This window comes from Zea mays, chromosome 10 (assembly GCF_902167145.1).
Source record: "Zea mays cultivar B73 chromosome 10, Zm-B73-REFERENCE-NAM-5.0, whole genome shotgun sequence".
NCBI lineage: Eukaryota > Viridiplantae > Streptophyta > Magnoliopsida > Poales > Poaceae > Zea > Zea mays.
In genome coordinates this window covers 106,878,723-106,901,764 of record NC_050105.1, presented here as the reverse complement: position 1 = coordinate 106,901,764, position 23,042 = coordinate 106,878,723, and the positions used below count along the sequence as shown (strand labels likewise).

At 44.1% G+C, this 23,042-nt stretch overlaps 1 pseudogene across 2 annotated transcripts; it reads right to left on the bottom strand.

Annotated features, from left to right (window-relative positions):
- Positions 1–12,264: 12,264 nt before the first annotated feature.
- LOC100275991 (uncharacterized) lies at positions 12,265–15,163 on the bottom strand (annotated as a pseudogene). Of its 2 annotated transcripts, XR_004853258.1 has the most exons (4): positions 13,995–15,046; positions 13,039–13,139; positions 12,770–12,880; positions 12,265–12,686 (listed from the first exon to the last, which is right to left on the bottom strand). The product of XR_004853258.1 is annotated as an uncharacterized protein, transcript variant X2 (transcript). The 2 variants fall into 2 exon arrangements; XR_004549296.2 differs by having other exon boundaries at positions 12,265–12,606; positions 12,729–13,139; positions 13,995–15,163.
- Positions 15,164–23,042: the final 7,879 nt, after the last annotated feature.

Here is a 23,042-nt window from a genome sequence, read left to right as displayed (position 1 = left end):
TTATATATTGACTTTGAATATAGCTTTCTTAATAATAATATAGACTATGTGTTCTCTTAATAAAATTGAAGTTAATTAATTGTTTCAGTATCTCTCGCATAAAAATCTATTAGACCATGTATTTTCTTAATGAAAATAAATATAACTATTTGTTTAACGATCTTTTCACATAAAACATGTTTAGGCTTATACTTAAGGTCTTTTCAAATAAATGTTTTCTTATATGTTCCATAATGCTTCATAGATTAATAATGCATTTCATAACACATTAACCTTAGATATATAACACATATCGTTTTTAAAAGGTTTAAAGGGTTAATAATGTTATGATGTTTTTCTCATCTCATGAACCTTAAATCTTAGACATACCACATATGACTTTTATAAAAGATTAAAATGGTAGACCTAATATTTATATATCTATAATTAAGATATTTTCAAGCTTATGTCTTGTTTTATAAAATATAAAACCAAACCTTTTCAAAAAAGAGCATCTTTTGCTATAACGATTGCTTGTGTTATTGAAGCGAAAACTATATTTTTATTATGTTTTCTTTTAGTCTGGTCTATGGTGAATGTTGTATGTTATTGAGTGGTGTTTGTTCCTTCTTGTTTGTTTATGTGATGTTCAGTGATTGATCCCGTAGTTGAGAATCAAGATCTATTCCGTGGAAGAATCTCAAGTTTCCTATAAGCAAGGCAAGTGGACTTCTCCCCCTGCATATTCTGTCTGATCCCATACAATACATTTAATAAAGTTTACTTTTGGATATGTGCACAATTTGATGGGTTACCTATTTAGATACATCTAAGCTTTCCAACCTTATTCCTTGTTTAACCTGGGTTATGATCTAATCAAGTAGCTATGCTATTGCTACAACTTTAAATTTATGCAGGTACTCCTACTGATCATATTAATGTTCCAAATGGTAAGTTTACATTATTGTTGTTAATCCAATGATTAAGCAAGATCATATTGTGATAATTGGAATATGGAGTTACCATCCAGGAAAACAGTGCTATCATGGTTCTGGCTTTGGTAATTAGCTTTATATGCTTAGTGCCTAGCAACCTTACATGAAATATGGGCAAGAGGGATAGTGGTTGATGGTGGCAGCTCATGTTAACATGGGGACGTAGTCTTGGCTAAGCAACTCGCCCAGAGGGCCTCCACTCGGACTTGAAAACCTTAGCAGGTTGCTTTGTATTAAGTATATTCTGTGAAAGCCTCATAGTGGATCCCTAGCCATTCACCTCGGAAGTGTTTATGGGTTTGGCCGACCTAGGCTAGAGGGGATACGCGACTTGTGGGTAAAGTTGTATCACCTCTGTAGAGTGTAAAACTGATATATCAGTCGTGCTCACGGTTATGAGCAGTCTGGACCCTCACATGATAATTGAACTTGAAGATGGAAATAAATCGTGATCGGTTTTGTTTAAGCGGTATGCTTAAGTGGTTCTCTCAAGAGGTTGAGCTTCATGTTGATGATACTTGCCCAAGTGGTTTGAGCTTATGCTAATTATGAATTATGCTTAATTGGGTTTGGTATTTACTTATACCTAGTAATCAGGTATTGATAATAAAATGTTGACCAACTAAAATGCTAACCGCAATAAACTTTAGCCTTACCTTGTTAACCTTGCATTTTCACCCCACTTGCGAGCCCCGACCATAAGTGAGCTCACCCTTGCTTAATTTTGGACCAGAAGTTTGCAGATGAAGATTTTGATGATGAACTCGATGGATGCTAGTCTAGTGATCCCCCCGGTCATCTTCCTGTGAAAGGATGTCCATGTTTCGCTGTACTTTGATGAATAAAGGTTAAGACATTACGTCTACTCGAAGTGTAATATGTTAATATAATCTTTATTTACGCTTTTATGCATTGTTCTTTTGATATATTACACTTGTGACGTCAACTTATGTGTGGAAATAGATCCTGGCACACATATGGTATGCATTCGGTTTTGCCCTTAAAACCGGGTGTGACACGTCGGATCGGACTTGTGCGACCGAGATGTGATCGGGGATTACCATTTGGTTGGTGCGCGCTGATGCGTCTGATCGCGATCGAACGAATCCAGGTGGTTGCGCGCATTTATTGATAATGCATCCCACGCCTAGGATCGGTTCATAGGATCATCGGAATGAGATTGTAATCCTGGCCGCGGGATTCAGATCTGGCGGCTAGACCTCCTCGATACCTCTTCGTCGTGCATACTTTATATAAGAGCCCCTCGAAAAAAATAACTAATCAACCCATCGTCCTGACACCGTTAGAAAGTATTTAAAGATAGGTCCTATTATTAGCAGTTAGGCCCCTAAAACTTCTAATAACAGTGTCTGCAGTCCATTCAGTTTATTAATTAAGTGAAAATGCACTGAAAATGAATTTCTAGTATAAAAATAATTCCATAAACTTGTTTAATTCATAGGAAATCCATTTTAACTCATTTTTTATCCATTCCAGTTGCATTAATTTTGTATTAATATTGCTTATCACCTAGTAACTCTGTTTTATCATGAAACATAGATTAAAATTATTCACTTTGTTTATTCTATACCAAACACTTGGAACTTCGAAAAATCATAACTCTCTAACCTTGACTCCGAATTTAGTGGTTCTCGAACCTACGATCTCATTACGATGCGTAGAATTTTATCATACCTTCTGTTCTGATGTTTGGTGTGATGCTAATTTCTCATGTACCATGTTTGTTTGTATTGTTGAGAGTAGACGAGCAAGCAACTGAGGACTCAGGTGCTCAGCAGGTGGAAAATACTGAGCAAGAGCTCGTGGAAGGCAAGTTGTGTCATTGATCACTTCTATTTACCCAATAATGTTCTTGTTAATCATTATGATCTGCATAGGTTAATTTTGATGGGACCCAATAGGTCATCCCAGTTTGGCTATCTTTATACCTTGTTTACCACTGAACTTTTGGGTAGCACCTGCTATTGCATTATGTGGTTTTGGGTGTCAAGTTACACATTATTAATGATCATGATTTTATTATAAATGAGTTATTTACTGTTCATGACAAGATTATTATGTTAATTGGAACATGGAGAACCACCCGGGAAAACAGTGCTACCATAAGGGTGGTATGGGACGCCCTTGGCTGACTAATTAGGAAAGCTGGTGAAGGACTACCTTACCCGAAAGGGGCAAGGGCAGTAGGGGAGTGGTCGGTATAGGGAGGTTCTCGGGTTGATTTTGTTGCGATGGCTTTTCAGACGGGGGATTCCTATGCTGCGCTCCCTAGAAACTGTAGCGGGTTTTCTGAAGCTAGTGGAACTTTGTAAAGGCCTTGTAGTGTTACCCTGCCTCGCTTCCTTGGTAGAGGTATATGGGATTCATGACCTCGTGGTAGATGGGTAGCACGACTTGTGGGTAAAGATGTGCAACCTCTGCAGAGTGTAAAATTGGTATATCAGACATGCTCACGGTCATGAGCGGCTTGGACACTCACATGATTAATATATGGAAGTAAATTTAATTTGTCATTTGCATCGCATTGTGGTTTATTATTAATTTTGGTCTACTATTACTTTGGGTTGGTATACACTTACATTTAGTAACTGCTAATAAAATTTGACCAACTTATTAAAAGTAATGCTCAGCTTTAACCTTTATTTGTTGATCAGCCTTACACTCCACATGAGCAGGGCCCCACCTTTGGTGAGTTCATGCATATTATTCCCCACAACTTGTTGAGCTATGATCTTTTGTGATCTCGCCCTTGCGATATATAAACCCCCCCACAGGTGAAGAGCAGGTAGCACAGGAGGAGGTCTACAACGAGGAGTACTAGCTAATCTAGGTGGCGTCTCCCAGTCAGCTTTATGGCGTCAAGGAATAATTACTAGTTCGTTTTATTGTTATCATTTATTTTTGTAAGACTCTTTCGCTATGTAATAATAATATTTGTGACATTTATCTCTATACACTTGGTCATTATATGTGTTGTTCTTCTTTGGCGCACATATGAGACGCACTCGGGTGTACCCCTTAAATCTGGGTGTGACACCCACGTCTCAGCACTCTTCAGGCCACCGTTCACAGACGGCTCGAGGCGCTCCCCTACAGACTTTACTACATCAACCAAGTTTTTGTATGAACCGATGAGACAGACTTTGCTACCATGGATGGGATACAAAGAGGCTACCACCCATATCCAGCCCTGGGTCTTAGATGCCCTCGTTTCTCACTCAGTGTTTGACATTGTGGACTTTCTTATATGTGAGATGGAGTACAATGTCTTGGATTGACTTTGTGCTCGTCGTCAGCTGCCATATGCTCACTACCTCTGTCATATCTTTGTGCAGCTGATTCGACCTCCTCATTTCTAGGCCACTCTTGACTCTACCAGACTTTTGTTTGGATTCTACCACCCGCACCTGAGGATGAGGCTCACACTAGTGCTCGTGCCTTGGATACTAGACCTCTAGATTCTTTGGCCTCCGAGTGCCAAGTTGAGGACGAGGCGATCCGACACATTGAGTATCAGGGTATGGAACCTCTTATTGCTGATACTTCTTTAGATTTAGATGATGATGATCTAGGGATTCTACCACCACCACCTCATGTACCACCTCACTCACATGATCACTAGGCAGGTGGTTCCAGTGCTGCACCTCTAGCAATTCATCCAGCCCTGGCAGACATTCTTTAGTCTTTGATGCAGCAACATTTGTCCGAGTGGATGCTCTCCATGTTTCAGACTACTCAGGACCACTAGGACACCCTTCAGCAACAGCTTCTAGCAGATAGGGCAGAGCACCGGGCTTTTATGATTCATATTCTTCAACACACCGACGTTCTTGTGCCTCCACTGCAGTCGACTCCGCCTCTGCCCCTTCAGACTTCAGTAGTGCCAGCCATACAGTCAGGAGCTTAGTTGCACTCTTTTGGTTCGACGTTCTCTCCTCTCCGGCCAGTAACTCTAGATTTCTCATCTCAGGCCATCGGAGTTGTGATTGTTCAGCCATCAGTGCCACTAGTCTCTACAGTGTCTACTCTAATAGTGGTAGTTTTAGTACCAACTCTAGCTCTAGCTCTAGAATCTCAGGCTCCGCAATCAGATCCTTCCAGTGCACCAGCATCTGAGTCAGTACCAGCTCCAGCCTCTACAGCAGATCCTAGATCTGAGTTTGACTTTGATACTGTTCCAGACTTTGCACTGAATGCTCGCCCTCGCCCTGATGCGTCTACCCCTCCTTCTTCTGGTCTCTAGGTTAGGGTGACCCTTTTGGTGCTTGACGCCAAAGAGGGAGAGATGAGAGTTGTGAGAGCTAGGGGGAGTTAGTTGAGAGAGACATTGTCTTTTGTTGTATTATATGCATGATACTCTCAGCTTTTGGTGTGTCCCACAAACTTAATGATGTGCTCTCAGGATCTTTTTATGACTGGGTGTTTGATTATATGTTTTCACCTGCTTACTTGTCATGCAACTTTTGTTCATGAATTTTATTCGTATTCTCTGAACAGGGTTTTATGTCATGTATGTGCTTATACTTTCTACTAGGTATGTGCCCATGCTTTGCAACGACACACAAAATATTCTGCAAAATATTAGTGCACAACGATTACATAGAAACGAAGAACTCCACATCTCTGTAGTAGTTCAGCGAGCATAGGATGTGTATCAACGGTAATAGTAAGCCTCAGATCCTACATGCAGAGGTATCGTATCTGCCAAATTAGGATTCGAAACAGGAACTCCACAACACTTTTAGAAGAGTATGAAGGAAACGGGTGACGCCTAAGAGGGGGGGGGGTGAATTAGGACTTCTAAAACTTTTACTAAACTTGGCCACAATTAAATCCCTAGAGCAAAATCTATGCAAGAATCAAAAATAGAATGTGCAAACTTGGTTTTGTCTAAGTGTTGCTATCTCTACCGCAAAGGCTAAGTTTCAATCTACACTAAATAAGTATGACAACAAGATTGAAACTTAAATGCTTAATATAAATGCGGAATGTAAAGAGCTAAGTAGAGAAGCAAACTCTCGTGGATGACGCCGGTATTTTTACCGAGGTATCCGGAACCGCGCAAGGTCCCGACTAATCCTCGTTGGTGCCCCTACGCAAAGGGAAGCCCACGCGAGGGCCAAGCACCTCGGTCGAGTAACTCCGTAGAGAGCCGCGGGCCTTCTCCACGCGCAAGTGGTGCTCCGCTTCCGGCTCCTCTCGGACGCTCCCCGCCGTCTCCACTATCGAGCTTCCGGCCGAAACGCCGCGGGCCTCGTTCCCTCCGGTACACGGTGGCGGCCGTGACACAAACACGGTTGTCACGGTCTCGCAAGACTCTCGCCCCACTCGGTACAATTACAACGGCTCGCGCAAGAGCCGAGGGGTTGTGAGGTTTATCTAAACTCACTCAACTAACTAGGATTCACCTAGAGCAAGCGCTAAAGCGGTCTAACTAACCTAAGCACTTCGCAAAGCACCTACGCTAATCACCGAGTGATTCTATTAAGCACTTGGGTGTTTGAGCACTTGGAAATATGCACTATGTGTATTGGAATGTTGCTTGGGCTCTCACACTAGAGAATGGCCGGTTGGGGTGTTATTTATAGCCTCCACACCCTCAACTAGCCGTTGGACAGAAAGCAGCAGCTTTCTGTCGTCGGGTGCACCGGACAGTCCGGTGCACCACCGGACACTGAACAGTAGATGTCCGGTGCGCCTATGTCAGCCGACCGTTGGCGTCTGTAGCAGTCGACCGTTGGATCCGACCGTTGGATTCGACCGTTGCCGTCTGCCCGTTGGCACACCGGACAGTCCGGTGCACACCGGACAGTCCGGTGCTACAGCCCGAGAGCGCCTGCCTGCGGCTTCTCTGCGCAGACCGTCCGGTTGTCCCACCGGACAGTCCGGTGCACACCGGACAGGTACTGTGCACTGTCCGGTGCGCCACCAGGCGCTGGCTGACAGCCCTCTTCTCAGGTTTCTTTGCTGATTTCTATGGGCTTCTTTTGTTCTTGAGTCTTGGACTTCTATGCATCTTTTTATGTCTTCATTTGAGGTGTTGCATCCTCATTGCCTTGGTCCAATCCTCTTCGCATCCTGTGAACTACAAACACAAACACTAGAAACCTTATTAGTTCACGGATTGTGTTGTTCATCAAACACCAAAACTCAATTAACCAAAAGGCCCGGGGTCCATTTTCCTTACAATCTCCCCCTTTTTGGTGATTGATGACAACACAACCAAAGCAAGCAAATAATACAAGTATTTGAATTAAAAAGTGCAATCTATTTGCTAGAATGCATGATTGTCCCCACAATGTGACATTATGGACTTAAGCCTCCCCCTAACTCCATAATTCACTTACTTCCTATTTTTGGACCAAATAACCAAAACCACTTAAAAAGTCATTTGTAGATATAAAATTTTAAATTGGTGGTGTTTGGTGTTTGATATAGTTTTCATTGCTTTGGCCCCTAAACTTCTCCCCCTTTGGCATCAACCACCGAAAAGGAAGACATTAAAGGCATGTAGGAAGTAAATAAAAGCTTGCCCTCAACAAATGATATCACTAGAAGTATATTAAATTAAGCCATGAAGGATACCACTTGTAGATCATGAAAGATACCATGAGTAGGAGTTCCTCAAAAGATTATTTCTCCTAAATGAGTATTCTCCTTTGGAAAGAGTTTTTCTCCCCCTTTAGAGATGAAGAAATACTCCCCCTGACAGAGATCCTCTACTTAGGAAAAAGCATGTGAGAATTAGAGGTGCAAGACATGATTTGAAAAGACTGACTTCCCTTATGCATAGGTAACAGAATATGAGTTAACTACTTATGCATTTTTAGCAACATGGAAGCATATGATATGAAATATAGTCTAATCAAATATTGGAGAAGACATGCAAATGATACTGAAAGTAGTCTCAAAAGATACCAATTGAAGATCAATGGCGAGCTTGAGAGACATGAGAGTTCTTGGAGATTTTGCAGTGGAAGATTGTTGTCTTTCTCAGGGGACTTCATTTTCCTTACAATGAGACTATCACATGAAATAGACTTGAAAAGGTGTTAGTCTCAAAGTGTTAGATTATAGAGTAACCTCCCCCTAAAAGTGTGCATACAAGTTTTGAATACTTGTAGGAGACATGCACTCTGATTTGATATCAAGAGGGGCAAATTATCCATAATCCTAACTTTTGCACATATAAGTTCAATGATACACTTGTAGAAATCAAAAATTTTCAATTTATGCATCAATTACTATGGAGTGATATAAAAGCAATGTGCCATTCTTAACTAAACATTTTGAGCCATGTAGGTTTGCTTAAGAGTATGAATTAAGAACAAGCAATCCTACCATATGATTTACCTAGTATGCATGATTTTAGACAAGAGTACATAACAAATGTAATACTAGGCAAGAAAGATAAACTAGATAAAAGGTAAATAGATACGCATATCTAAAAACGAAGAATACAATAAAACTAGTTACCTTAGTCATGGGTGGGAAATTTGGGTCCAAAATTTTCACTAACCCACTTGGCAATAAACTTGATCCAATATGATGTATCCCATGATATACATCCCAATTTAGCCAAGTCTCCAAATTTCCCGAATACCTTTGGTCCACTCACTTCCCTTTCGGGATCCAAACCTTCTTGGTGCTTTTCATGGTTGAAATTATCTCCTTTGGCACCCAGATGCGTTTGGCCCTCTTTCCTTTGTTGGCTTGCTTGTTGGTCTTGATTGCTATCACCTTTCCGTTCTTTTTCTTCTTGATCAAATATGGTGTAGCATCCTTTTTGTTCACCTTTTTGATGTAGGTGTTGGAGATTTTGCTTGATGGCTTTTGCTTGAGCTTTTGCTTTTGTTTATCCCCGGTCATCACCTTGCATTGGAAAGACTTGTGGCCTTCCTTGTGGCATAGCCTACAAATCACAGTTTCTCCCTCCATAGGCTTGTTCACTCCCGCAGTGGTGTTATCCCGTGGAGGTTGGATTTGTTTGGCTTTGCCTTTCTTGTCATACAAAGCCTTGCCAAGGCGAGCCACTTCTTGCTTTAATTGTTCATTTTCCTTTGCAACCTTATCCGTACATGTCTCTACAACAATATTCTCAACAACGACTTGGTTGCAGGGGTTAGAATCATCAATTAAATCAAAGCAGGAAGTAGAAGCATCTTTCTTAATTATTTCAGGTATTTCAACTAAAGATGCTGCAGGGGTGCTACCAATGTTTTCTAGCTTAGTAGTTAGCTCATTATTGTGTATGCTAAGAATTTCCATTTTCTCTAGCAAATTTTCAATAGCTTCTTGGGAGCTAGCTAACTTAGCCTTAAGTTTTTCATTCTTTTTAATAAGGCTATCATCGGTAGCAGTGGATGGAGCACTAGATTCTAACAGCTCAATTTTAGTTGATAGCTCACTATTTAAGTTTGCAAAAGTTTCAAATTTTTCTAGCAAACCTTTGTAATCATTTTGAGAGCTAACCAACTTATTTTTCAAATTTTTAAGTTGAGCTTTTTGCTTAGTGCAAACATCCTGAAAAAATTCTACTGCTTCTGCAAGCTCATCTAGAGAGGCCTTTCCCTCACCTTCATCATCACTACTACTTTCATCACTAGAGGATGGAATGCTTTTGTTACCTCTTGCCATAAGGCATTTGTGTGATGTCCGTGATGATCGTGACGAGGACCGGTGGCTGCGCGTCCTTGGAGATTCATCTTCACTTGAAGAGTCATCCCAAGTTCTAACACTTGTGAGCGCCTTGCCTTTGCTCCTCTCCTTTTTGGGTTTGGCCATATTTGGACAGTTGTCCCTGAAGTGGCCCTTCTCCCCACATGCGAAGCATCCTCTCTTCCTTTGCTTTTTCCTGTCAATGTTAAAGAGAAGATCCTCGACCTGCAGGGGCACACCCATTAGATTAATCTTGCGGATCATCCTCATTACCTTTCCGATGCGTCGGATTGTTTCTTCGTCCTCGGAGGATGATGTGCATGGTTGATTATCTTCATCATCATCACTTTCTTCTTCTTCTTCCTCTTCTTCGCTTGAGGAACTTGGAGTGGGAGCCTTCTTTTTGCCCTTCCTTTCATCACATGCAAAAGCATATGGCTTTGAGGAAGTTGGCTCCTCTCCCCGACTCATTTTTCGCGACATCTCAAAGGCCGCGATTTTCCCAATCACAATGGTCGGGGTCATGTTGCTCAAGTCCTCCATGTTGTGAAGGATGGTGATGATGCTCCCATATCTTTGTTGTGGTAGCAGGGAGATAATCTTCCTCACAATGTCCGCATCTCCTAGCTTATTAATGCCAATAGAGTTGAGCTCATTGATTATTAGATTCAAACGAGAATACATGTCTCTAACAAGCTCATCATCTTTCATAGCAAAAGAATTGTACTCATTTAAGACTAGGCAATGTTTTTGCTCACGGACATTGGATGTGCCGTCATGGAGCTCATGCAATTTTAGCCAAATCTCATTAGCAGTTTTCAAGGTAAATACTTGATTAAAAATATCCATGCTAAGAGATTCATACAAGCAATTTTTGGCTCTAGCATTTAAATGAATTTCTTTTTCCTCACTCGTGGTGGGTTTCTCGGGATTCTTGAGGGGTTTCATCCCGTCACGAGTGACTCTCCAAACACCTAGATCAACTGCCTCTAGGTAACAAGCCATTCTAGCACTATAATATGGGAAGTTAGTGCCGTCGAAGTGAGGTGGCCTATGGGTATCCATCCCTTCCTCTAAAAAGTGTCGGCTCTTTTAGCGGTGAAGCTAAAATGTTTCAAATGAGCCAAACCTGGCTCTGATACCAATTGAAGGAAACGGGTGACGCCTAAGAGGGGGGGGTGAATTAGGACTTCTAAAACTTTTACTAAACTTGGCCACAATTAAATCCCTAGAGCAAAATCTATGCAAGAATCAAAAATAGAATGTGCAAACTTGGTTTTGTCTAAGTGTTGCTATCTCTACCGCAAAGGCTAAGTTTCAATCTACACTAAATAAGTATGACAACAAGATTGAAACTTAAATGCTTAATATAAATGCGGAATGTAAAGAGCTAAGTAGAGAAGCAAACTCTCGTGGATGACGCCGGTATTTTTACCGAGGTATCCGGAACCGCGCAAGGTCCCGACTAATCCTCGTTGGTGCCCCTACGCAAAGGGAAGCCCACGCGAGGGCCAAGCACCTCGGTCGAGTAACTCCGTAGAGAGCCGCGGGCCTTCTCCACGCGCAAGTGGTGCTCCGCTTCCGGCTCCTCTCGGACGCTCCCCGCCGTCTCCACTATCGAGCTTCCGGCCGAAACGCCGCGGGCCTCGTTCCCTCCGGTACACGGTGGCGGCCGTGACACAAACACGGTTGTCACGGTCTCGCAAGACTCTCGCCCCACTCGGTACAATTACAACGGCTCGCGCAAGAGCCGAGGGGTTGTGAGGTTTATCTAAACTCACTCAACTAACTAGGATTCACCTAGAGCAAGCGCTAAAGCGGTCTAACTAACCTAAGCACTTCGCAAAGCACCTACGCTAATCACCGAGTGATTCTATTAAGCACTTGGGTGTTTGAGCACTTGGAAATATGCACTATGTGTATTGGAATGTTGCTTGGGCTCTCACACTAGAGAATGGCCGGTTGGGGTGTTATTTATAGCCTCCACACCCTCAACTAGCCGTTGGACAGAAAGCAGCAGCTTTCTGTCGTCGGGTGCACCGGACAGTCCGGTGCACCACCGGACACTGAACAGTAGATGTCCGGTGCGCCTATGTCAGCCGACCGTTGGCGTCTGTAGCAGTCGACCGTTGGATCCGACCGTTGGATTCGACCGTTGCCGTCTGCCCGTTGGCACACCGGACAGTCCGGTGCACACCGGACAGTCCGGTGCTACAGCCCGAGAGCGCCTGCCTGCGGCTTCTCTGCGCAGACCGTCCGGTTGTCCCACCGGACAGTCCGGTGCACACCGGACAGGTACTGTGCACTGTCCGGTGCGCCACCAGGCGCTGGCTGACAGCCCTCTTCTCAGGTTTCTTTGCTGATTTCTATGGGCTTCTTTTGTTCTTGAGTCTTGGACTTCTATGCATCTTTTTATGTCTTCATTTGAGGTGTTGCATCCTCATTGCCTTGGTCCAATCCTCTTCGCATCCTGTGAACTACAAACACAAACACTAGAAACCTTATTAGTTCACGGATTGTGTTGTTCATCAAACACCAAAACTCAATTAACCAAAAGGCCCGGGGTCCATTTTCCTTACAGAGTATTTTACTTCCCCACCAAGCACCGAAAAAATACAAATGAGTTACAACTCAACATTCGCCTTCTATTTGGAACCTTTTCCTTTCAACAAATTAAAGTGGTATGATAACAGCAAGATGTGCTATTGTTCTTTTTTTTGACAAACCACAGTAACTTGTGTGTTAAACTACGATACCTTTTGAACATCGGCAACTGCTGCTTGAAGAGGTGTGCTTGAAGACGATACCACCGTAACTTGCATTTGAAATAAGCCGCACTTATAGACAAATTACCATATTGATGGACGACCTTCACTCCTAATGCAATGAACCCACACCTAGGAGCATCAGGATAACCCTTCATATAGATGACGACAGGGTGCTCCTTGACATCCTACCAAGGTCTTTATCGTGAGAAACTAAGCTTCATATTTTGGCTGATTATGTAGTTGTGCCAAAGTTAAATGCTTTAATCTAAATTGTTTTGAAAGATCATTAATAAAGCAGAATGTATACCAGAGCAATAATGTGACTGAAAGACATGTCTGAACTTTTACTTGTTGGTTGAAAATCTTGATGCATATGGTGATCAACAGCTACTCGTGTTGTCATTGAATCCCCATTTGCATTAGGAGCACCACCAAGACTTGATGAGTATAGTTCATAAACTGTTGGATGGTCGTGACACAACATACAATTCCCAGTTATCATGCAAAAAAATAATTATATATAGGACAAAAATTAAGAGGTAAACACAAACATAAATACACACATACACCTCAGTATGCTCAATCTTAAAGTGGGCAAATCCATTTCACCATCTTACCAAAAAGATTGGGTGTGTAGGGGAAAAGACCTTGCAATCACTGGATGCACATTGAGGTCCCCATTAAGTGATAGACCTTTAGCATCCTCTAGCACAAACCCCTACAAGGACCACAAGAAAAATAAATTAATTGGCAAGTAGGCCAAATATCGAGAACCTCAAAACTGTCCCGAATCACTAATTTCTAGGGTGATTGTTGGGTCATGCAGATTAAAATTCTTAGAATAGAGCAAACAACCCTATTACATAATCCCCTAGAAACCAACATCAGAAGTCCTAAACTACTAAATAAAGTAACACGCAAGTCTGCAGCCCATTCCTGGATTCTGGTCTCGTGTGTATTGAGACGATGGAGTGATGAACAGTACAGTACAGCTTCAAGTTTTGCCCCAAAACTACGATTTCATAAGACATAGGATAGACTTGTTCAAACCCACTGCCAGATATATGCACCTGTTTGATTGCCAAATAGCTGACTAAGATGATCCAAGAGGATTACTATTTTCTAGTGGGCATCTGTGATTGTCAACAGAAGGAGGCAATGTGAGAACAGGTGAAGTGCCAAGATTTGCATAGTGCTCTCTTAGCATCAACAAGCCATGATGAACGAAATCATGAGAGCTCTCTTACTCTTGAAGAGTCTGTGAACAGAATGAGTATCCAATTAATGTTATACAGAAATGGACTGAGAGCCGAGTTCGTAGTCCTAGTAAAATCTAGTATCTACATTTCCACTAAAAATATCATTTAACTAATTGGGTTTTGCACTGTTTCGGAAAAAGATATCCCTGAGCTCACGTTGTATGGCTAACAGAAGCATTCATGATAGAGCAAGAGGAACAGCTGAGGCGTTCCAAGAGCAGAGTGGAGCAAACAACAACATACCTGAAACAATCGATTTATAATTATGTGTATCCAATCCTACATTCGATTGAAAAGGATACAGGATAACCTACCATATGTCCGTGTCCGTTTTCACAGCTTGGCTAGCTTCTTCGCCGCCCGTCACCTCTACGCAGGATTCAGTGTCGTTGCAACATCCGCAAATTGTGTAACGACACACCGAGACGAACATGCAAAATTCTCTGAAATTAGTAGATGTTCCATACCAGGTGACTGGTCTCTCTAGAGCAAATAAACTCCGACCAAAACAAAACAAAAAGATACAGACGGCTTCGATGGCGGAGCAGCGAGACTGGATTCACTCTTACACGCCTCTGTAATATTGGTGGCCACAAGCAGGTCCTCTTGGCCTGATCCGCTTGCTGTAGCGCCGACGCTAGTAATTGTCCTTGTCCCAGGGTTCTCGCCGCTGGCTGGGTTGCGACCGCCGTGGGGCCTGTCGGAATCGCTGCTGCCGGAGCGCACGGCAAACACATCAATCTCTATATCGGTTCTGTGATAGCCATCTTGCGCCTGACTCTGTCGGCTGTGGTATGAATCTTCCCTTCCGTGCGGTCGAGAGGAAGGCGTGTCCTTTCCCCTGCACTAAGGATGAGGCCGGCCACCTCCCGCATCCGCTCGACTGAAGCGAGCGACGAGCCATCGAACTTCATGACGATGGTGAACCCCGCCTGGGCATTCCTTGCCCCCGACGCGGCCGCGGGGGCCTCCTCCGTCCTGAGGAAGGGCGCTGCGGTGGACCCCGTCTGGCAGCGCATCGCCAGGCCCCTCCTCCACCTCCAGCATTGTGGCCCCGAGTTCGCGCTCGCGAGGGCCGAGCGCCGCTCCCTCCCGAGCTTGGGGGCGGCGACGGGCGCGTCCAGAGACAGAGACTCCCTCGCAACCCCCATGAAGCACAGCGTCGCCGACATCTCGGGACGAGGCCAACGTGCGGTGGGTTCTCCGGTGCGGGAGCAGGTGCGCGCGACCTGGGGAACGGGGAGCGCAGAGGAGGAGGTGGCGTGGGACATCTCACTATCGCCGTTCGACGTCGTGGCGGTGTTGCATCTGCATCTGATGCATGTCACGCGGGATTAAACAGAGGGGCGGGGCGGACCTCTGTTGCGATATCGGGTGGGAGGGCTCGGGCTTTGCGCGAGCGGGGCGGGGAGGAGACGACGGTCGTCTACTCGTCTCAGCGATCTAGAGGACGAACACGATCTGTCGGGGCGGGACTGGGGGCGGGCATCGCGCGGCTGTGGGGCACCGTGAGCGAGGCATTTGCAACGTTTGTTGGGGTGCGGCTAGGGGGCATCACGAGTAGGACGGGCGTGGGGTCGATGCCTTTCGGACAGGGCGCGTAGGTAGGGATGGCAATGGGTACGGATATGGGTAAATAACCGCGGATAATTATCCATTGGATATGGGTATGGTGGAATTTGATCTCCGTGGGTACGGTTATGGATATAATAAGGTATCCGTGGATATTTTTTTCGCGGGTATGGATATCCAGTATCCATACCCGTTACCTAATGGATATCTAACATGTGGGCCGTCCGGATTTATATATTATCATAAATTCTTATTTTTCATTTTTTATCCATAACATGTAGTTTGATGCTGAAATTATCATTTAATGCTATTGGAATGATAATTATTTTGAAATGTAATAAATTTGTTGTTTAGTGTTTAATGCTAAAATTGTAGTGGGTGGGCGGGTAACGGGTATGCACTGGATAGCGGATACCCGGCGAGTACGGGTATGGATACAGATCCATACCCACGAACGTTTATGGATACGGGTATGGGTTGAGTTTTGGCTCGCGGGTATGGATTCGCGAACTATATATCCGTGTACTACCCACCCGATTGCCATCCCTACGCGTAGGAGGGGGGCTTCGTGGCGCGGGGGCAAGCGGAGCCATGGTGAAGCAAGTGGTGGACGCCTACACTGTACCCTTATAGAGTAGTAGAGATATCCTACATATGACTATCTTTTGTAAACTAGTTGAATACCACTAACAATCTTCAAATGTTGACAGAAATTAAACAAAACTCTTTCACACTCTTGTAGGGTTGTCATCAATCACCAAAAATGGGGAGATTGAAAGCATCTAGGCCCCTAGTTGATTTTAGTGATTAATGACAACGCAAGATTATTTATGACTAACGTCTGTTTTGTAGAGCAAATGGTAAGTTAGGTCACAATTCAGGAAGTTGCGCTCCAACGGGTGAAAACAATCCCTCAGATGAGAACTTGAAGCGACGACTGAAAAAGGAAAATCAAAAGATGAAAGTCTTCATATCCTAAGTGTCGAAGGAGTTGTGGGACACTTGGTATAGAGTTAGGACTTTTATTTTTACTTTAGCCATACTATAAAGAGGGGTTGTGGGTGAATAGTTTGACCAAGAGATAACTAATGTAGTGTCGGTCCATGTTCACACTCAAAACTAGTGCTAGGTGTCACTCAAGATCTCACTCACAAGTTGGAATCAAAATTGGTTTAGAAAAACCCAAGCAAAAATAGAGTGTTGCTGCCTTGGAGGCACCGGACTGTCTAGTGGTGCCCTTGGCAACCGGCCAGAGAGCGTTCGAGAGCAGACCAAAACCCGAGAGCAAGCACTTGGCACTAGCCGATTTTTATAGAGGCACCGGACTGTCCGGTGTGCACCAGACAGTTACTGTGTTGTGTTTGGTGTAACTTTGAGCAACGGCTAGTTGTCAGAACTAGTCGTTGGGATCGCACCGATGGCGCATCGGTGGCGCATGCGTAGAACACATAGTAACAACTAGTTTGGGGGTGGTTGGGCTATTTATACCCCATCCACCAGCCATATTCATTGTCTTGCTGCCTGAAAGGGAATTAGGCTTACACCTATTTCCTAAATGATTTTGGTGGTTGAATTGCTCAACACAAATAATTGGACTAACTAGTTTGATCTAGTGTATAAGTTATACAGGTGCCAAAGGTTCACACTTAGCCAATAAAAAAAACCAAGTATTGGGTTCAACAAAAGAGCAAAGGGTCAACCGAAGGCACCTCTGGTCTGGCGCACCGGACTGTCTGGTGTACACCGGACAGTGTCCGGTGCACCACCGGACAGTGTCCGGTGCACCAGAGGACTCCAAGTCAAACTCGTCACCTTCGGGAAAATCCAGAGGCGCTCCGCTATAATTCACCGGACAGTGTCCGGTGCTCCAAGGAAGAGCGGCCTCAGGAACTCGCCAGCTTCGGGAATTTGTGACGGCTAGTCCGCTATAATTCACCGGACTGTCCGGTGTAACTCCGGAGCAACGGCTACTTCGCGCCAACGGTCACCTGCAACAGAAATTAATGCGCGCCAGAGCGCGCAGAAGTCAGGCACGCGCGTAGTGGCGCACCGGACACTCTACAGTACATGTCCGGTGCGCCACCGGACATCCAGGCGGGCCCAGAAGACAGTGCTCCAACGGTCGAATACCAATGGCTTTGGTGACGTGGCTGGCGCACCGGACATGTCCGGTGTGCACCGGACTGTCCGGTGCACCATACGACAGACAGCCCCACCAAACGGCTAGTTTGGTGGTTGGGGCTATAAATACCCCCAACCACCCACCATTCATTGGATCCAAGTTTTCACACTTCCAACCACTTACAAGAGCTAGGCATTCAATTCTAGACACACTCAAGAGATCAAATCCTCTCCCAAATTCCACACAACGCCCTAGTGTTTAGAGAGAGAGATTTGCTTGTGTTCTTTCGAGCTCTTGCGCTTGGATTGCTTTCTTCCTTCTTGATTCTTTATTGCGATCATACTCACTTGTAATTGAGGCAAGAGACACCAATCTTGTGGTGGTCCTTGTAGGAACTTTGTGTTCCAAGTGATTGAGAAGAGAAAGCTCACTCGGTCCGAGGGACCGTTTGAGAGAGGGAAAGGGTTGAAAGAGACCCGGTCTTTGTGATCACCTCAACGGGGAGTAGGTTTGCGAGAACCGAACCTCGGTAAAACAAATCCGCGTGTCACACCTCTTATTTGCTTGCGATTTGTTTTTGCACCCTCTCTCGCGGACTTGATTATATTACTAACGCTAACCCGGCTTGTAGTTGTGATTATTTTTGAGAATTTCAGTTTCGCCCTATTCACCCCCCCTCTAGGCGACTTTCAATTGGTATCAAAGTTCGGTGCTTCATTAGAGCCTAACCGCTCGAAGTGATGTCGGGAGATCACGCCAAGAAGGAGATGGAGACCGGCGAAATGCCCACTACAAGCCACGGGAGCACTTCATCGGAAGAGTCCCGCACCAAGAGAAAGGAGGAGAAGAAAGGCTCCTCCAAAGGGAAGGAGAAGAAATCTTCTTCACACAACAAAGAGAAGAAGAAATCCTCTTCTCACAAGCCGCATCGGAGTGGGGACAAGAAAAAGAGGATGAGGAAGGTGGTCTACTACGAGACCGATTCTTCATCGACATCCTCCTCCGGCTCCGACGCGGCGTCCGTCACTTCTAAGCGCCAAGAGCGCAAGAAGTATAGTAAGATTCCCCTACGCTACCCTCGCATTTCTAAACATACACCTTTGCTTTCCGTCCCATTAGGCAAACCACCAACATTTGATGGTGAAGATTACGCTAGGTGGAGTGATTTAATGCGATTTCATCTAACCTCACTCCACAAAAGTATATGGGATGTTGTTGAGTTTGGTGCACAAGTACCATCCGTAGGGGATGAAGACTATGATGAGGATGAGGTGGCCCAAATCGAGCACTTCAACTCCCAAGCCACAACCATACTCCTTGCCTCTCTAAGTAGAGAGGAATATAACAAGGTGCAAGGGTTGAAGAGTGCGAAGGAGATTTGGGACTTACTCAAGACCGCGCACGAGGGTGATGAACTCACCAAGATCACCAAGCGGGAAACGATCGAGGGGGAGCTCGGTCGCTTCCGTCTTCGCCAAGGGGAGGAGCCACAAGATAGGTACAACCGGCTCAAAACCTTGGTGAATCAAGTGCGCAACCTCGGGAGCAAGAAATGGGATGACCACGAGGTGGTTAAGGTTATTCTAAGATCACTTATTTTCCTTAACCCTACTCAAGTACAATTAATTCGTGGTAATCCAAGATATACACTAATGACTCCCGAGGAAGTAATCGGGAATTTTGTGAGCTTTGAGTATATGATCAAGGGCTCGAAGAAGATCAACGAGCTAGATGATCCCTCCACATCCGCGGCACAACCGGTCGCATTTAAGGCGACGGAGGAGAAGAAGGAGGAGTCTACACCGAGTAGACAACCAATCAACGCCTCAAAGCTCGACAATGAGGAAATGGCGCTCGTCATCAAGAGCTTCCGCCAAATCCTCAAACAAAGGAGGGGGAAGGACTACAAACCTCGCTCCAAGAAAGTGTGTTACAAATGTGGTAAGACCGGTCATTTTATTGCAAAATGTCCTATATCTAGTGACAGTGACAGGGGCGACGACAAGAAAGGGAGAAGAAAGGAGAAGAAGAAATACTACAAGAAGAGGGGCGGCGATGCCCATGTTTGTCGGGAGTGGGACTCCGACGAAAGCTCTAGCGACTCCTCCGACGACGAGAACGCCGCCAACATCGCCGTCACCAAGGGACTTCTCTTCCCCAACATCGGCCACAAGTGTCTCATGGCAAAGGATGGCAAAAGGAAGAAGGTTAAATCAAAATCCTCCACTAAATATGAATCTTCTAGTGATGATAATGCTAGTAATGAGGAAGATAATTTGCGTACCCTTTTTACCAACCTTAACATGGAACAAAAGGAAAAACAAAATGAGATAATTAGTGCCATCCATGAAAAGGATGATCTCTTGGACTCCCAAGAGGACTTCCTAATCAAGGAAAATAAAAAGCATGTTAAGGTTAAGAATGCTTATGCCCTAGAGGTAGAAAAATGTGAAAAATTATCTAGTGAGCTAAGTACATGCCATGACACTATCACCAACCTTAGAAATGAAAATGCCAAATTAATTGCTAAGGTTGATTCTCATGTTTGTAATGTTTCAACTTCCAATCCTAGAGATGATAATGTTGATTTACTTGTTAGGATTGATGAGTTGAATGTTTCTCTTGCTAGCCTTAGGATTGAAAATGAAAAATTGCTTGCTAAGGCTAAAGATTTTGATGTTTGCAATGTTACTATTTCTAACCTTAGAAGTGAAAACGATATATTACATGCTAAGGTTGTAGAATTAAAATCTTGCAAACCCTCTACATCTATCGTTGAGCATGTATCTATTTGTACTAGATGTAGAGATGTTGATATTAATGCTATTCATGATCATATAGCAAAATTAGATGCTAAAATTGCCGAGCATAACTTAGAGAATGAAAAATTTAAATTTGCTCGTAGTATGCTTTATAATGGGAGACGCCCTCGCATCAAGGATGGCATTGGCTTCCAAAGGGGAGACAATGTCAAACTTAATGACCCTCCTAAAAGATTGTCTAATTTTGTTAAGGGCAAGGCTCCCATGCCTCAGGATAACGAGGGTTACATTTTGTACCCTGCCGGTTATCCCGAGAGCAAGATTAGGAGAATTCACTCTAGGAAGTCTCACTCTGGCCCAAATCATGCTTTTATGTATAAGGGTGAGACATCTAGTTCTAGGCAACCAACCCGTGCTAAGTTGCCTAAAAAGAAAACTCCTAGTGGATCAAATGATCATAACATTTCATTCAAAACTTTTGATGCATCATATGTTTTAACTAACAAATCCGGCAAGGTAGTTGCCAAGTTTGTTGGGGGCAAACACAAGGGCTCCAAGACTTGTGTTTGGGTACCCAAAGTTCTTGTTTCTAATGCCAAAGGACCCAAAACCGTTTGGGTACCTAAAGTCAAGAACTAAACTTGTTTTGTAGGTTTATGCATCCGGGGGCTCAAGTTGGATCATCGACAGCGGGTGCACAAACCACATGGCAGGGGAGAAGAAGATGTTCTCCTCCTATGAGAAAAACCGGGATCCCCAACGAGCTATCACATTCGGGGATGGAAATCAAGGTTTGGTCAAAGGTCTTGGTAAAATAGCTATATCTCCTGACCATTCCATTTCAAATGTTTTTCTTGTAGATTCATTAGATTACAATTTGCTTTATGTATCTCAATTGTGCAAAATGGGTTACAACTGTCTTTTTACTGATATAGGTGTCACTGTCTTTAGAAGAAGTGATGATTCAATAGCATTTAAGGGAGTGTTGGAGGGTCAGCTATACTTGGTAGATTTTGATAGAGCTGAACTCGACACTTGCTTAATTGCTAAGACTAACATGGGTTGGCTCTGGCACCGCCGACTAGCCCATGTTGGGATGAAGAATCTTCACAAGCTTATAAAGGGAGAGCACATTTTAGGACTAACCAATGTTCATTTTGAGAAAGACAGGGTTTGTAGCGCATGCCAAGCAGGAAAGCAAGTTGGTGCCCACCATCCACACAAGAACATCATGACGACCGACAGACCGCTTGAGCTACTCCACATGGATCTATTCGGCCCGATTGCTTACATAAGCATCGGCGGGAGTAAGTATTGTCTTGTAATAGTGGATGATCATTCTCGCTTCACTTGGGTATTCTTTTTGCAGGAAAAATCTCAAACCCAAGAAACCTTAAAGGGATTCTTAAGACGAGCTCAAAATGAGTTCGACTTAAGGATCAAGAAAATAAGAAGCGACAACGGGACAGAGTTCAAGAACTCTCAAATTGAAGGCTTCCTTGAGGAGGAGGGCATCAAGCATGAGTTCTCTTCTCCCTACACGCCACAACAAAATGGTGTAGTGGAGAGGAAGAATAGAACTCTATTGGACATGGCAAGAACCATGCTTGATGAGTACAAGACTTCGGATCGGTTTTGGGCCGAGGCGGTTAACACCGCTTGCTACGCCATCAACCGGTTATATCTACACCGAATCCTCAAGAAGACATCATACGAACTCCTAACCGGTAAAAAGCCCAATATTTCATATTTTAGAGTCTTTGGTAGCAAAAGCTTTATTCTCATTAAAAGAGGTAGAAAATCTAAATTTGCTCCTAAGACTGTAGAAGGCTTTTTACTAGGATATGATTCAAACACAAGGGCATATAGAGTCTTTAACAAATCCTCTGGACAAGTTGAAGTTTCTTGTGACGTTGTGTTTGATGAGACTAACGGCTCTCAAGTAGAGCAAGTTGATCTTGATGAGATAGGTGATGAAGAGGCTACGTGCATCGCGCTAAGGAACATGTCCATTGGGGATGTGTGTCCTAAGGAATCCGAAGAGCCTCCAAATGCACAAGATCAACCATCCTCCTCCACGCAAGCATCTCCACCGACACAAAATAAGGATGAAGCTCAAGTTGATGAAGTAGAAGATCAAGCAAATGAGCCACCTCAAGATATTCTAAGCAAGTTTGGAATGAAGGATGCCAACCCCATCAAGACACCCATGGGAACCAATGGGCATCTCGACCTCGACGAGGGAGGTATATCCGTCGATCAAAAGGTATATCGGTCGATGATAGGTTCTTTGCTATATTTATGTGCATCTCGACCAGATATTATGCTTTCCGTATGTATGTGTGCAAGATTCCAAGCCGACCCTAAGGAAGCTCACCTTACAGCCGTAAAACGAATCTTGAAATATTTGGTTTATACTCCTAAGTTTGGGCTTTGGTATCCTAGGGGATCCACTTTTGATTTAATTGGTTATTCGGATGCCGATTGGGCGGGGTGTAAAATCAATAGAAAGAGCACATCGGGGACTTGCCAGTTCTTGGGAAGATCCTTGGTGTCTTGGGCTTCAAAGAAGCAAAATTTCGTAGCTCTTTCTACCGCCAAAGCCGAGTATATTGCCGCAGGACATTGTTGCGCGCAACTACTTTGGATGAGGCAAACCCTTAGGGACTACGGTTACAAATTAACCAAAGTTCCTCTTCTATGTGATAATGAGAGTGCAATCCGCATGGCGGATAATCCCATTGAGCATAGCCGCACTAAACACATAGCCATTCGGTATCACTTTTTAAGGGATCACCAACAAAAGGGAGATATCGAGATTTCTTACATTAATACTAAAGATCAATTAGCCGATATCTTTACCAAGCCACTTGATGAACAAACTTTTAACAAACTTAGGCATGAGC